General features: G+C 32.5%; 1 protein-coding gene across 3 annotated transcripts in view; it reads right to left on the minus strand.

Annotated features, from left to right (window-relative positions):
• Nucleotides 1-16,250, minus strand: part of LOC145318958 (calcium/manganese antiporter SLC30A10-like) — a 107,694-nt gene that overhangs the window by 82,680 nt on the left and 8,764 nt on the right. The window contains exons 1-2 of one of the 3 annotated variants that reach the window (XM_080160728.1): nt 11,123-11,234; nt 10,780-10,876 (exon numbers count right to left, since the gene is read on the minus strand). The gene's annotated coding sequence lies outside the window, so the exon portion shown is untranslated. Of the gene's footprint in view, nt 1-10,779; nt 10,877-11,122; nt 11,235-16,250 lie in introns of those variants that run through there. The other 2 variants (XR_013879607.1, XM_080160727.1) reach the window with 2 other exon arrangements.

The raw sequence follows: 16,250 nt of genomic DNA on the forward strand, positions 1-16,250 counted from the left end.
CATGCCTTCGGCATCTTGGGGTTAAAAAACTGGTTTTAATCTTACAGTTGTACATTTTATATCCGCGGAAACCTGTTTATAATACGGTGCGAGAAATAACTATTCTATTGTTCCCTGATTAAGAATGTTAATTGGTATTTTTGGGAGCTAAATTTTAAAATGTTCTCTTTCTTGTTGTTGCTAAATAAACTAGATTTACCTCGACTCGAACGAATTTTCTTATCTTTTTCTATAAAAGGTGATCGAACCTTAAATATTATTTTTCTATCATTGTAATTATTTTTAATATATCAAGGTTAATACATTGTTTGCTTTTGGCTGATGACTTCGCCCTTAGCCTTAAGAGGTTTCGTCCACTTAGGTTCATGGGGGCGAGCCATGCTGTTTGAAATTAAAAGGATTTCTCATATTGGTTTATTCCTGTATATTTTTAAAAAATAAAGTTTACAATTGTGAATAATTTTACAACTCATTATCAAAAGCAATCCTGAGAAAAAATATCATAATTTTCTCTACCCCTTCCTATTTTCCTACCACCTATTTCCTGTTTAACGGTTTTCATTTATATATTATTATTTGATTGACAATTTAATGTCTTTTAGTTGAATTGGATAGAGATACGAAAAGTTATAGTAGAGGCGTGTTTGATAAGGTTTAAAAACCATTTTTATAAAATAAACCCTCATCCCTAAGAAAAATAACCAGAGGTGGTGAAATAATAAGGGGGATCAACTACAATATTAAATACGGGTTCCTGAAACTCAACTCCGCATTCAATTTAAAATTTTTTAAAGAATTTTTTTTGGTGGGGGGATAGATTAATTTTAAATCAAACATATTTTACATTCCCGTCCTATAATATAAAGGGGGGGGGGGGGGGGGGGGGTTTAATGCAACCATCTCGTAATCAGTGAGCAAATGCCACTTAGAATTCGAATTTCGAGCTGAAATTTTGCATGGGTAATCCTTGGTAGGTCTATTTTCCCTAAATCGAACAAAAAGTTGGAAAAGTAACGGCTGGCGGCTGCAGCTCAGCCGTTTAGCTGTTTTTGGCCTATTTTTAGGGCAAATTCATCATTATTTACGTAGGAATCAACTTTTTAAAACATGGGTTGGTTTAATTCATGTTAAATGATAGCAATATCCATTTTTTAAATTTCTAGTACCAGCTGCTAAACGGCTAGAACCGGCTGAAAACGGCTGAGAGCGGCCAAGAGTATGAAGAGTAGATAGGGCTTGTGACATGTCTAGGGGTAGGTTTTTATGGGTGCTGAGCTCAAAAATACTACTAAAAATAGTGACGGCCAATCCATATGGCAGCTGGGTAACAGCTGCAGCTCAGCTGCGAGCGGCCAAGAGTAGAATGAGTAGATAGGGCTTCTGACGTGTCTAGGGGTAGGTTTTTATGGGTGCTGAGCTAAAAAATGCTACCAAAAATAGTGGCGGCTTATCCATGTGGCAGCTGGGTAACGGCGGCAGCTCAGCTGGGAGAGGCCAAGAGTAGAATGAGTACATAGGGCATGTGACATGTCCAGGGTTAGGTTTTTATGGGTGCTGAGCTCAAAAATACTACCAAAAATAGTGACGGCTAATCCATATGGCAGCTGGGTAACAGCTGCAGCTCAGCTGCGAGCGGCCAAGAGTAGAATGAGTAGATAGGGCTTGTGACGTGTCTAGGGGTAGGTTTTTATGGGTGCTGAGCTAAAAAATGCTACCAAAAATAGTGGCGGCTTATCCATGTGGCAGCTGGGTAACGGCGGCAGCTCAACTGGGTGAGGCCAAGAGTAGAATGAGTACATAGGGCATGTGACATGTCCAGGGTTAGGTTTTTATGGGTGCTGAGCTCAAAAATACTACCATAAAGAGTGATGGCCAATCCATGTGGCAGTTGAGTAATAGCTGCTGCTCAGCTGCGAGCGGCCAAGAGTAGAATGAGTAGATAGGGCTTGTGACGTGTCTAGGGGTAAGTTTTTATGGGTGCTGAGCTCAAAAATGGTACCAAAAAAGCTGCCACTAATATTGGTAGTATTTTAAAGCTCAGCACTCATAAATACCTACCCCTGGACACGTCACAAGCCCTATGTACTCATTCTACTTTCGGCCGCTCCCAGCTGAGCTGCTGCCGTTACCCAGCTGCAACATGGATGGGTCACCACTATTTTTTGTAGCATTTTGAGCTCAGCACTCATAAAAACCTACCCTAAGACACATCACAAGCCCTATCTACTCATTCTACTCTTGGCCGCTCCTAGCTGTTACTCAGCTGCCATATATGGATCGGTTGCCACTATTTTTAGTAGCATATTTGAGCTCAACACCTATAAAAACCTACCCCGAGACACGTCACAAGCTCTATCTACTCATTATACTCTTGGTGGCGCGCAGCTGAGCTGTAGCTGTTACCCAGCTGCAATGTGGATGGGTCGCCACTATTTTTGGTACCATTTTTGAGCTCAGCACCCATGAAAACCTACCCCTAGACACATCACAAGCCCTATCTAATCATTCTACTCTTAGCCGCTCGAAGCTGAGCAGCAGCTATTACTTAACTGCCATAGGGATTGGCCGAAACTATTTTTAGAAGCATTTTTGAGTTCAGCACCCATAAAAACCTAATCCTGGACACGTCATATGCCTCATGTACTCATTCTACTCTTGGCCTATCTCGTCTGAGCTGCGGCCGTTACCCAGCTGAGCTGCGTCCATTACCCAGCTGCCATGTGGATGGGCCTCCACTATTTTTGTTAGCATTTTTGAGCTCAGCACCTATAAAAACCTACCCCTAGACACGTCACAAGCCCTATCTACTCATTCTACTTTTGGCCGCTTGCAGCTGAGCTGCAGCTGTTACCCAGCTGCCATATGGATTGGCCATCACTATTTTTAGTAGCATTTTTGAGCTCAGCACCCATAGAAACATACCCCTAGACATGTCACAAGCCCTATCTACCCTTTATACTCTTGGCGGCTCCCAGCCGTTTTCAGCCGGTTCTAGCCGTTTGGCAGCTGGTACTAGAAATTTTAAAAAATGGTTATTGTTATCATTTAACATGAATTAAACCAAAAATATGTTTTAAAAAGTTGATTTCTACGTAATTAATGATGAATTTGCCCTAAAAATAGGCCAAAACGGCTGAGCTGCCAGCCGCCAGCCGTTACTTTTCCAACTTTTTGTTCAATTTAGGGAAAATAGACCTATCAAGGATTACTCATGCAAAATTTCAGATCGAAATTCGAATTCTAAGTGCCATTTGCTCACTGATTACGAGATGGTTGCATTAAAAACCCCCCCCTTATTTTGGTTTAACTAAGTATTTTTTAAGATAATGGTAGCACCACCAAAAAAAAGCTTTCTATTCCCACAAGCAAGAAGTACAGTCAGGCAAGTTAAACCCTTAACTTCCTCTACACAAAACCAAGGGATGTGCATACATAATCTCAACATGAAAAGCTTTGAAGATATGCATCCCTCAATCTGTCTGTCTGTAATTTTCACCTAGGTGCTTAATGTTTAGAACCTTGCAATTATATAGTTGGTACTAATAAAGGGTTTTAGATTAATGATAGTAAGGCTGATCTACTATGTTCTTAAGCTTTTACAGGCAAAATCAAACTAAATAAGTTAGAAGCGCATTCAACGCGCAATAAAAGTAAATTAATAATACCATCATAGTATTTTTTTACATTTTTGATAATGTTATACTGACATACTTTTTATATCGAAGTACTTAGATAAAACTCCCCACTTCTGTATTAGATCAAGCAATATCTGAACTATACGTTGAACCCTCGTAACGCATTGTGAAAGCGGTTCTAAGGATTCAGAAGAAATTCCCTAATGTTGGTTGTAGTTTATTTACAATAATTTTCAAAATAATGACGAAGATAAAAATAGAAATCATGTTGATGCATCATGTTGATGCTTTCATATTATAAGGATATTGTCGTTCTTGGTAATCAAATAAAGAGTAACTTTATGGAAAACAAGACAAGATAATCTCCTGTTAATGTGTCTAGGCTTTCTCTTCCTATGGATGTTGTCATCCTTGGTAATCAAATAAAGAGGAACTTTTTCAAAAACAAGACAAGATAATCTCAAGTAAATGTGTCTGGGCTTTCTCTTTCTATGGATGTATTCATCCTTGTTAATCAAATGAAGAGTAACTTTATCAAACACAAGACAAGATAATCTCCAGTTAATGTGTCTAGGCTTTCTCTTTCTATGGATGATGGATGTTTTCATCCTTGTTAATTAAATGAAGAGTAACTTTATCAAAAACAAGACAAGATAATCTCCAGTTAATGTGTCTAGGCTTTCTCTTTCTATGGATGTTTTCATCCTTGTTAATCAAATGAAGAGTAACTTTATCAAAAACAAGACAAGACAATCTCAAGTAAATGTGTCTAGGCTTTCTCTTTCCATAGATGTTGTCATCCTTGTTAAACAAAAAAAAGAATAAAATTATTAAAAACTAAACATGATAGGTAATATTAATAAAATATGTTTTGCCTTTATATTTATATTGATGTTGTTATCCTTGTTAATCAAATAAAGAGTAACTTTATCAAAAATAAGACAAGATAATCTCAAGTAAATGTGTCTAGGCTTTCTCTTTCTATGGATGTTTTCATCCTTGTTAATCAAATGAAGAGTAACTTTATCAAACACAAGACAAGATAATCTCAAGTAAATGTCTAGGCTTTCTCTTTCTATGGATGTTTTCATCCTTGTTAATCAAATAAAGAGTAACTTTATCAAAAACAAGACAAGATAATCTCCAGTTAATGTGTCTACACTTTCTCTTTCCATAGATGTTGTCATCCTTGTTAAACAAAAAAAGAATAACATTATTAAAAACTAAACATGTTGTTATCCTTGTTAATTAAATAAAGAGTAACTTTATCAAAAATAAGACAAGATAATCTAAAGTAAATGTGTCTAGGCTTTCTCTTTCTATGGATGTTGTCATCCTTGTTAATCAAATGAAGAGTAACTTTATCAAAAACAAGACAAGACAATCTCAAGTAAATGTGTCTAGGCTTTCTCTTTCTATGGATGTTTTCATCCTTGTTAATCAAAAAAAAGAGTAACTTTATCAAAAACAGAGCAAGATATTCTCAAGAATTTGTACGTGCCTAGGATTTATCTTTTTATGGATGTTGTCATCCTTGGTAATCAAATAAAGAGTAACTTTATCAAAAACAAGACAAGATAATCTCCAGTTAATGTGTCATCCTTGTTAAACAAAAAAAGAATAAAATTATTATAAACTAAACATGATAATATTAATAAAATAAGTTTTCCCTTTATATTTCTATGGATGTTGTTAGCCTTATTAATCAAATAAAGAGTAACTTTATCAAAAACAAGACAAGATAATCTCCTGTTAATGTGTCTAGGCTTTCTCTTTCCATAGATGTTGTCATCCTTGTTAAACAAAAAAAGAATAACATTATTAAAAACCAAACATGATAATATTAATAAAACATGTTTTGCCTTTATATTTCTATTGATGTTGTTATCCTTGGTAATCAAATAAAGAGTAACTTTATCAAAAATAAGACAAGATAATCTCAAGTAAATGTGTCTAGGCTTTCACTTTCTATGGATGTTGTCATCCTTGGTAATCAAATAAAGATTAACTTTATCGAAAACAAGACAAGATAATCTCCAGTTAATGTGTCTAGGCTTTCTCTTTCCATAGATGTTGTCATCCTTGTTAAACAAAAAAAGAATAACATTATTAAAAACCAAACATGATAATATTAATAAAATATGTTTTGCCTTTATATTTCTATTGATGTTGTTATCCTTGTTAATCAAATAAAGAGTAACTTTATCAAAAATAAGACAAGATAATCTCAAGTAAATGGGTTTAGGCTTTAGCCCCTGTCACTATAAGCATTGATTTATTGATCAAAGAGTCTTACTTTTTTGTTGATAAAGTGAAAGGTAACAAGGATGAAAACATCGAATGTACAAACGGACGGAGTGAGTTACAGAGCAAATGTTCAGAAAAGGAGTGAATATGCGTTCAAAAATATGAAGAAAAAAAAAACATCTACGAGATGCTCATTGGTAAGGAAATCATCAATGAAAATTTATCGCTCAACTCTCCCTTCAGAAGCAATGCCCCTAGAGGCTAAGGGCGAGGTCCCTGGCCACCAGTAAACTATTTCAACATCTTAAAGCTAGGAAAAGTTGAGACAGTACAAATTGATTAACTCCTGACTTAATATTACAGAATGATAGATAGACATTGACAACATGATGAAATATTTTTGTTTCAACATAAAATTATAATTGCAAAGCTTTTCCACATTTAGTGTTGGTCCATCCGTCCGTAACGCAAACCTCTTTTTGCTTATTTAGCCATTTTAGAATTGTTCCATAGTTTTCAAACTTGACATGAGGATTACTGTAACTGTTAGGTACAATTTTTGGAGCGTATCATCTCTATATGCATTTATAGAAAGTAAATATGTCCAAGTCCATTAAGAAAATAATGTGATTTACTTAATGTTTTGATTAGTTTTTGCCGAGACGGTTAGGTAGAATGATATAGGCAAAGAATCTCCCACCCTTCTTTTCTGGCAAAACAACTAGAGACTTGAAAATAATTTTACAGAATTAAACCAATTTTTACTGGAAAATTACTAAATGTCATAAAAAAAAGTAGAATTAGCAAATAAAAACATATCATGAAAACTATTTTTACCTGATTTTACCAGAAATATCAAATATTCATGGAATTTTTGTTTATAATGTGCATGTACTTGCATTTTACAAAAATTCAGTATAATCTTTTAGTCATTTAATAAATTGAAAAGTGTCAGTTTTACTTGATCATCTTATTATTTTTTAGCATTAACAATTAATATTAAATATATCTTAATTTATCATAACAAAAAGTAACGCCTCAAAAAAAAAAAATAGTAACAAATATCCCAAACGACATCAAGAATATCAAAATTTTACAAACAATAGCACCATATTAACAAAAATGCATAAACTAGTCATAGAATAGTTCAATTTAAAAAAAAATGCGCCAATAAAAAAATCTGTCATTGTTAAGCGGAAGTTGTTTATTATGTAAAGTTGATGCGTACATGAGTTACTTATTAGTTTTTATATTGGACACTCCCATTTAAGTTATTTTGCATGTTAGAACTATGGATATAAAATACGTGGATATATTAACAACGGAAATATTTGTCGTCAATTTAGGTTCTTATATGGACCTCTTTTAATGGTCAATTCGTTCATCCAGTACGAGAGGAGGAGATAGGGTAAAGGGGCAAATCGTTAGCCAGCTGGGAGTATCACCATGTTAAGATTACATACAAATCTGGTGCAACATCCAAGTAATTAAATTATAAATCGATTTATATGACCAAGACTATTATGTCCATAACAACCTTAAAACTTAAAAAACAGATAAGCTAACTTAGGACTTAAGGACAGACAGACAACCTTAATTATAGAGTAGCTGCACTGCATAAAAATGTTAAGCATTTTGAAAAACTAATATGAAATCATGTTTTATGACTAAACTTTAAGATACTCCCTTTTTGTAATATTTATTACTAATTGCTTCGCCCTAGCCTCTAGGGAATGGAGGGGGGGGGGGATGAAGGAAAATAGCTTCAGAAAAAAAACCTTACTACTTTATAGTCTAGGATAATAACCTCCTCTCCCCCACAATTTATAAATTAAAATACAAAAATACAGCTTAATACTTTCTTTGATTTTGCAAGTCAGTCTTCACCAATTAACTTTTAATCATAATTAGTTGCACGTGATTTTCATAAGAGTTTCATTATAAATATGTTTTATAAGTGTCGTGCACAAAAACATGGCAAGGGTGCGCTTTGAGGGGGTAATAGAAAAGGGGAAGTCAATCCTCCCTAGTTTTACTCACCCCCCACCATCCCCTCCGTCCTGTAGGCCTCTGATTCACTGATATAATCTTTCTTTACTTTTAGCTTTTAATCCCATAATTTGTTCAAAATGTTAATATTTTCAATATCTAGGTATCTTTTTTATGTTCACGTTTTCGTTCTTGTTTTCTACCTAATTAGAAATCAATTTCAAAGAACTCGCTAATCAACAGAGTATTAATAGGACTAATATATCCTATTAAATAAATTAGTAAGATTTTTTGTCTGAAGCTTAAGATCTCCAGAACCGAATAAAAATCAGGTTCTCGACAAGGGTGTGCCGTCTGAGAATTACTCACTTTCTTCTCGCTTTAACAAAATTGGTTGTTATCCTTAATATAAATATCTTCGAGAAAAACTAAATATTTCATTTTTTCACTAAAACATTTCAAGACAAAATCCTTACCTAACAAAGAAAATTACAGATAAGATAGATCATAAAATATCGATTCTATTTTTTTTTTTTTACAAAATTTAAGATTATTAATGTGTTGAAAAGCCACTGTGACAGAATTTAGTTAATAACATTACTTTTAGCGTAGCTACTCTATGATTTACTGTGTCCGTCCGTCAGTTGAAGCATTAAATCCGACAGAAGAGTAGTTTTTTGTTGTCATAATACTTTAAAGCTTATTTTCGATAAACGCTTTACATAGCTTTATTTTGTATCTTAAAAGTCTGTCATATTATTTTAATTATTTTTTAAAGTTAAATACCAATGGATTAAGTCTTCCTTGATAAAAAAATATCTTGTTTGGTACATCTAATTTTCTTATCTAAGTAACAGTTGTTTTTATTAGCTTTTGTTTTAGAGAGAAGAACTGGAATTCACATTTAACTTGAAACGCTGATTTTTTCCCCACGAACTTTTGTCTTTCACTTCTATGTTTAATAAGCAAAATTAGGTTTCTCGGATGCTATTTTATTGAGAGGTCTATATTATTGGCTGCTATATAAGATTTCTAGTAGTATCTTAAATATTATAAGCCCCAAAACGGATCTACTCTATAGCTAATTTAATCTGTCTGTCTTTATGCTATTGTTCATTCATCTTAGTACTTAGTACTGTAGGAAATAAGTTTTACTTAAGATCTATATGAGATATTTCTTTCAATGAAGATTACCCTAATCAATAATTATGCTAATGAGATTTGAAATCAATACCTAATTCATTCTGAATTTTTTCTTTTTCTCTTTTCTACTAATATTTTTATTTATTATCGGTTTAACGTAGGGAAGATATTTATTTGACGAGCTAAAAATGAATTTAATTAAATTAATAAGGTTTCCTAAATATTTATATTATAAAAAATGTGACTTTTTTAATATTTCATTTTTTAACCTCCTATATTTAAGTCACTTTTTATAAACAAATATTCAAACTTTAAAAGCTTTCAGATCTAAAAATATGCACATTTCATTCATATCTATAATCTCCCATTCAGTATACTCGAACGTTAAGTTCTTTGAATAATGAAAAAGTCTGCAATTGGAAATTCCTGCATGCATGATTATTTTTTTTACGAATCTGACACAAATAAACTGTTATAAAAGCTTCATTTATAAAAACAAGCTTGTATGTCATCATAAAATTAGATTAATTGCATATGTTTCTTTATCCAGCGTAGCTACGCTAAAATCCATTTACTCGTCTGTACGTCCGCACAGTATTAACCCAACAAAGAAGGGAATCCATAAAAAAATATTCTATCCTATTAATAACAAAGCTCTTCATATAAAAGGCAGAGTCCGTGAGTTCGTCTGGACTAGGAAAAAATTTCATTCGCATTTTTTTCAATAGATATTTTAAATCTCATTTCAAATACAGCCTAATATTGGTTAGGTTAAGCCGGCCCTACCATGCGGTGCACTAACCCTAACCCGTGTAACCAATATAACCTAAACTAAGGAAAGTAAAGGCAAACAAATGAAAAACTACCCCCCTCACCATATTTCAATTGATTTAAATTTGAGTGAATGTAGGGGTTCAATGCTCTACTAGGCTCTTTAAGAGAAACCATTATTTTTCTCTCTCCAGAGCTTGATCTTTAAATCATTTTAGAGGCGATTCAGATCGGGGCGCGCCAAATCACCCCTAAAATGATTTAAAGATCAAGCTCAGTATTCAACTATATTTTTATAACGGGATAGATAAAATTTACAATTCTTTAAAGCTACATGGACGTAACATCCTTGTTCTGTCATTTATTTTAATTTTTTAAATTTATGTTATTTTAAGAAATTAAAACTTGTACAAATCATTATTTATCTTCATGTCTAAGTAAAATAATGGAGTATTATTAAAGAATCATAACAGCAGGGTAATTTACGTTTGGGAAAAGACTAAAGAGTTATAGAGTAGCTGTTCATTATTCGTAGGAATTTACAGCCGAGAAAAGATAATTTTCTTACCATTTAATTGAACGAGCAAGATGAATTTAGAGTAAGTACTAGTTTTCACAGAAATTACAGCTGTATATCTGTTGTGACAGCCAAGAAAAATATGTTTCTTTCCGTCAATAGCAATACCCAGACTAGACGGACAAGGTGAGTTACAGAGAAGGTTTACCTACTACAAAGCAACGGAGCGTACATTGGACTGTAAATTAAACTAGCAACCCAAGTTTTATAAACACGCTCTCTAATTCGTTTGCTTATTACCTTTGGGTAATTTTGTTTGATCCTTATTGGTTGGTTTCATACTAGCAGTGTTTAAATTTTTCAACCAATAATTTTATTCTACAATAATGTTCGTCATAATTGAGGTAGTACATTCATTTATCACCCATTGTCTTTTCCCTTTCAATCCCTGTTTACTACTAAATAAAAACACCTTACCTTTTTTTTCTTTACTGCTACACTTGTGTATTAAAAAATCACACTTTAATTCTGTCTCACTGTTATTTCACTTAGTAGCTCACAAACAGACACAAATCTAAAATATGCAAATATTCACAATTTATAATAGAAAGTAAAAGTATAATACTATGTCTTTTACTATATGTATATATACTACAATCAAATATACATATATTTGTGTCCTTTACAGAAAAAAAGAGGAATTTTTTAATTGTTTAGCATAAAAATAGTTACTTCTTACTTTAATAATATTAGTAAACTGCAATAATATTATCTTATTTTTTATATAAAATGAGTTTCAATTTAATAATACAATGCTTACATTGGTAAAAATGTTAATTTTGTATTTCCATAATATTTTGTATAAAAGTGTCTCCTTTCTGTTCAGAGGATTTTGACGTACTGGGCTTGAGAATATATTAGGGAGACCAAATCTGGGGAGAAATTTCCCCTGAAGCTGTCAAAGTTGAGAGAGCAGGGGAATTTTGTGTATTTTTTATCCTCCTGTAATTAACCATGATAACTAAATATTAGAAAAAGTGGATAACTAAGCAATACATAAAATGTTTTTCTTTTTAAAAACTGAACAAAAACTTTATGATCTTTTTAGATTATCATAGAGGTTACCAATTTTTAGAGCACTTGTGTCAACTAAAGACGTTTTTGAAATACTTATGATAAGAAGAACCAAAATTGCCAGAGAGGTAGATAGGTAAATTGTTTAAGGATGCCTTAAGCAAATGTGTGGGTTCATGGTACAATTGTCCATAAAATCCAGGATAAGTTTGGGGGAACTTTAAATGATTTCCAATCTTCAGAAGTAAAAAACAAATAGTAGAGAAGAAGTTGTGTACATGATATTAAGAAGATTCTGATGACTGGATGGATTAGGCTAAAATTAGTTTTCTAAGTCAGTCCACATGTGTTAACAGGTTAGTTTTGTTTGTTGGCTAAATTCTGCAATATCTTTAAAAATATCAGTCTCATTTTATGTAGCAATCTTAGCTTAGGTGATTTTTAAGAATGAGGCAATTTCAATTTTCAAATAACTATCACACTATGTGCCCAGAATTCCAAAATAAAACAAAAACTCATAGTTCTGTTAATTTTGCTTTAAATTGGGTAAAATCTTTTGGGTTGGGTCACTAATTACCCCAAGTTTTGGTATCTTTAAAAAAATGGCGGCGGGATCGCCGCTTCCGCCGTTAACCGCCATTTTCTGCCGCAAAAAAAACAATATCATCTCAAATGATTCCAAATTGCCTAATTTGGAAAGAAATGCAAAAAAAAAATTTTGGCGGCGGCGGCTGAAAACGGCGGGAGCGTTGGGCCCGCCGCCATTTTTTTTAAAGATACCAAAAATTGGGGTGATTTAGTGACACCCTAAAACGATTTGGGTCCAATATCTTAAAAGCACAAGAGAAGCACTGAATTTAAGATATACCTTGATAAATGAGAATTTGAAAATGAAGTCCCCCCATGATTCCAAATTGCCTAATTTAGCGAGAAATACAATAAAAAAATTTTGGTGGTGGCGGAAAACGGCCAAGAACGGCGGCTCTGTCGCAGTTTTTTTTAAAGATACCAAAACTTGGGGTGATTAGTGACACAACCCAAAAGATTTTACCCAATTATTTCTAAAACTAAGGGAGTAGCGCCCAAAATAAAATTGCTGGTATGTCGTGTTTCAAGTCACCACATTTACCCCCCCCCCCCCCCTAAATAAATTATCAATGAAATATATCAATTGATTTGTTTCAGGGAGGGAGGGGACAATGGGCTGTTTATTACACTAGTCCCAAAAGCTTTATAATAACGTTTTATTATCCATTGGTTTAGCAACTTTAGGGGCTTTTACTGAATTTTAATTGTTTGTATTTTTTCAAATGTTGAGTGTCCAAACGTTTAAACCACTAATTGTAATCTACAAAAGGGGTAATTTTGTGTATCATCGTTGGGTAAGTTCATAAATTTATCGGCCATTAACTTATCCCTTTAGATCCCTGGATTTATTGACATTAATAACTATAAACAAGGAAACATGTTAATAACATTTTGTAAAATAATTTTCTATTTTTCTATAACCCATTTTACTGTACTTTTTCATTAAAAAATTGACCTGTTATTGCTGCGCTACTTAGAGACAAAACAATCCTTGTTTTAAAAATAAAAGCAAATATATCACAAATCACCCCAAAAGCACTGAAAACTTTAATCCAAAGGCCTTGCAATCAAAGGATTGATTGTCTGCAATAGGGCCTTTATCAGGAAGGAGGAGGACATTGGGCTGTTTATCACTCTAGTCCCCAAAGTTTTATAATAACATTTTCTTGTTTGTTTATTAAGTTGAGTGTCATAACTTTTCAACCAATAATTGTAATCTACAGAAGGGTAAGTTTGTGTATCATTATTGGTAATCATCAATTTATCTGCCATTCATTTATCCCTTTAGATCCCAAGGCCTTCATACATTTTTTAACAAATTTGCTTAAATCTTTTAGTTTCTTTACAAGTTTGCTTATCTCTTTTAATTCTTTAGGGCGTGCATAAGGGGTGGAATAGGTTTTCTCGTATTCATTCAAATCCGGTGGATAGGAACCGGTTCTCATCCATACGAAAAAACCATGACTAGCATTGTATTATATCCAGCTTTCTGCGAATATAGAAATGTAAAATCATAAGATTAAAACCAGTTTTTTTAGCCGGTGCCTCCGGCACCTCGGGGCTAAAAAAAACTAGTTTTAATCTTATAATTGTACACTCTATATCCGCGGAAAGCCGTTTATAATACGATACGAGAAATAACTATTAGTTTTATCAAATTGAAACATTTAGAATATTATTTATTTAATTTAAAAAGAATGGTAATTGATTAGAAGCAACAGTTTCGATTACATAGCTTAAATGAATATTCCTAGGTGTGTGCATGGGGGGCCTCCCCCATACTCCAGGGTGGGGGGGGGGGGGGAGTATATCCTTTAAAGACTTTAAGCAATAAGAATAAGGGATTGTATCAAAAAATTGCATCAAGAACTATAAATATCACGATAAAATAATTTGTATAAAAAGTTATTTTAATTTGTCTTTTTTGTGTAAAAATTGTTATAAAATGGGTCCGACCGCTCCTACAAAAATGCGGAAAAAAAATTTCAGCTAACAATGCCGCCATTGAAACCAACGGGATTCATTCACTGAGTGCCTTGGTTAAACATGTGTAAAGGTCTGATATGCGGCATCATTAGCTGAAAAAAGATCAAACTATTTAAAGTTGAGAGTATCATTACAAAATAGTATAATTCCTGATTCTTTAAGGGGGAATGCTTTGACATAAATTTTTTCATAAGTTTTATAAGTAAACATATAAAAACTAATTTTAAATCGAATAGTATATTCAATAAGCTTTCAAAAAAGGTATAACATATTACTGTAGCTCAATTTTTGGTAGATTGACAATAATTTAAAGTTTGCATATAAAATGTAATTTCAATAGTCAGGCTTTTATTACAAAATCCTAAATATCTAGGTAGGCTACTTCTCGAAGCTGTAAAATGATATGTAATTGACATTTTCAACTCTAGCTTTGGAAATCCTTCTCAAATATGACAAAGATTAACCTAAAACTTTAAAAGAGGGAAGTCATTTTCTAGTAAATCCCGTAAAGGTGTGTGTTATAAGGCCTTAAAATAGTAGTAGAACGATAAGGTGCTCTATATATTTGTATTCCCTATTGAATAGAACAATAGGGAATTTTTTTTTTTATAACCGTACCTGGAATATCTTTTATAAATACGAAATTTCTATCAAACGCTTTGTTTGGCTCAAACTGACAAAAATAAAAAAAAAATATAATAATAATACTAATAATGTTTTCTATAGGTCTTCTTCCTTTGCTTAATGGTATAGATTGTTCTTAACTTTTACCTTGTACCTATAGAAAACATTATTATTATAATTATATTTTTTTAAAATTTTTGTCAGTTTGAGCCAAACAAAGCGTTTGATAGAAATTTCGTATTTTTTAAAGATATTCCAGGTACGGTTATCAAAAAAAAAAAAAAAATTTCCCTATTGTTCTATTCAATAGGGAATACAAATATATAGAGCACCTTATCGTTTTACTACTATTTTAAGGCCTAATAACACACACCTTTACGGGATTTACTAGAAAATGACTTCCCTCTTTGTCAATATTCAAAAATGCATTTTTTGGAATCTTGGAGTTTTTGCATTGGCTGGGCACATAGTGTATCACTCAGTAAAACATAAAAATGAAGATTACATTTACATTACCATAGAAGCAAATATAAAAAAAATTTAGCGCCTTATTTAGCTTAATGAAGTATTAAAAAAAAAACACAATTATGGCATGACTAACATAAAACTATTTAAATATCAACATTATTTAAAATAAGATTGCATTTTAAAATCCAGTATTCTAAATTGCATTTTTAAAATCAATTATTTAAAATTGCATTTTATAAAAATAATATTTGTTTAACAAAATAAGAATAACATTCATGAAAACTCTGAATTAATGATCATTCCAATTGCTGAAAACTTTTAAATGAACTATTCACATAATTGCAAAACTTCCACGCAAAAGGGAAAATTTGTAGAAAATTCTAGAAAATATATTTTCTAATTCCAAAAAAAAATTACGGGGAAGTTTGTTGCTTAAAGTTGGCCAATTGTGTAAGTAGCTAAAGAACGAGAGAGAGAGAAGTGTGTTAATGTAGGGAAGTGGGAATATAGACTCGGATAAAGAGAGACAAATGTCAAATAAGGAAAGGAGGCTAAACTTAACTATACATACATACATACTTAATATATATACTAAAGAGAAAAGCAAGGGTTGCCTATGATACATTATTGGGAGGTGGGACTTAGTTAGTAGGGGAGGAGAAAACCACATTTTTACCGGTGTTTGGTTTTAATATTGATTTAGACACCAGAAATCAATAAAATATAATTTTAAGCTATTTATTTATTTATACATTAACCCTATTTGTACTTTAATTTTTCCTTCTTAGTACATATTAAATATACATATATTATATGGGATGTAAAAATACAGTTTCGCGTTTTACTTTGCTTCAGAAAGTGGGGGGGGGGGGGGGGGGGGGTAAATAAACTAACACCACCACAAAACCAATACTAAAGCCAAGCTGTTTGAGGGATCATTTGCTTCAGACATGTTGCTTGCGCAAAAATCCAAGCTTTTCGATCCAGTCATTAGACTATTGAGTGATTACTTGTTTACAACTTTATAGCTAAATATAAATTTAATCTCTTATAAATATGAACAATTGGATCAAGAGTCAGAGAAGTAGGGACATTGAGCTGTTTATTACACTAGTCCTAAAAGTTTTATAGTAACGTTTTCTTATTCGTTGGCTTAACCACTTTTTAGACTTATATTGAATTCTAATTGGTTGGTTCATTAAGTCGAG

This window comes from Acartia tonsa, chromosome 5, assembly GCF_053477335.1.
Source record: "Acartia tonsa isolate MP-2025a chromosome 5, ASM5347733v1, whole genome shotgun sequence".
In the NCBI taxonomy this organism is placed as follows: Eukaryota; Metazoa; Arthropoda; class Copepoda; order Calanoida; family Acartiidae; genus Acartia; species Acartia tonsa.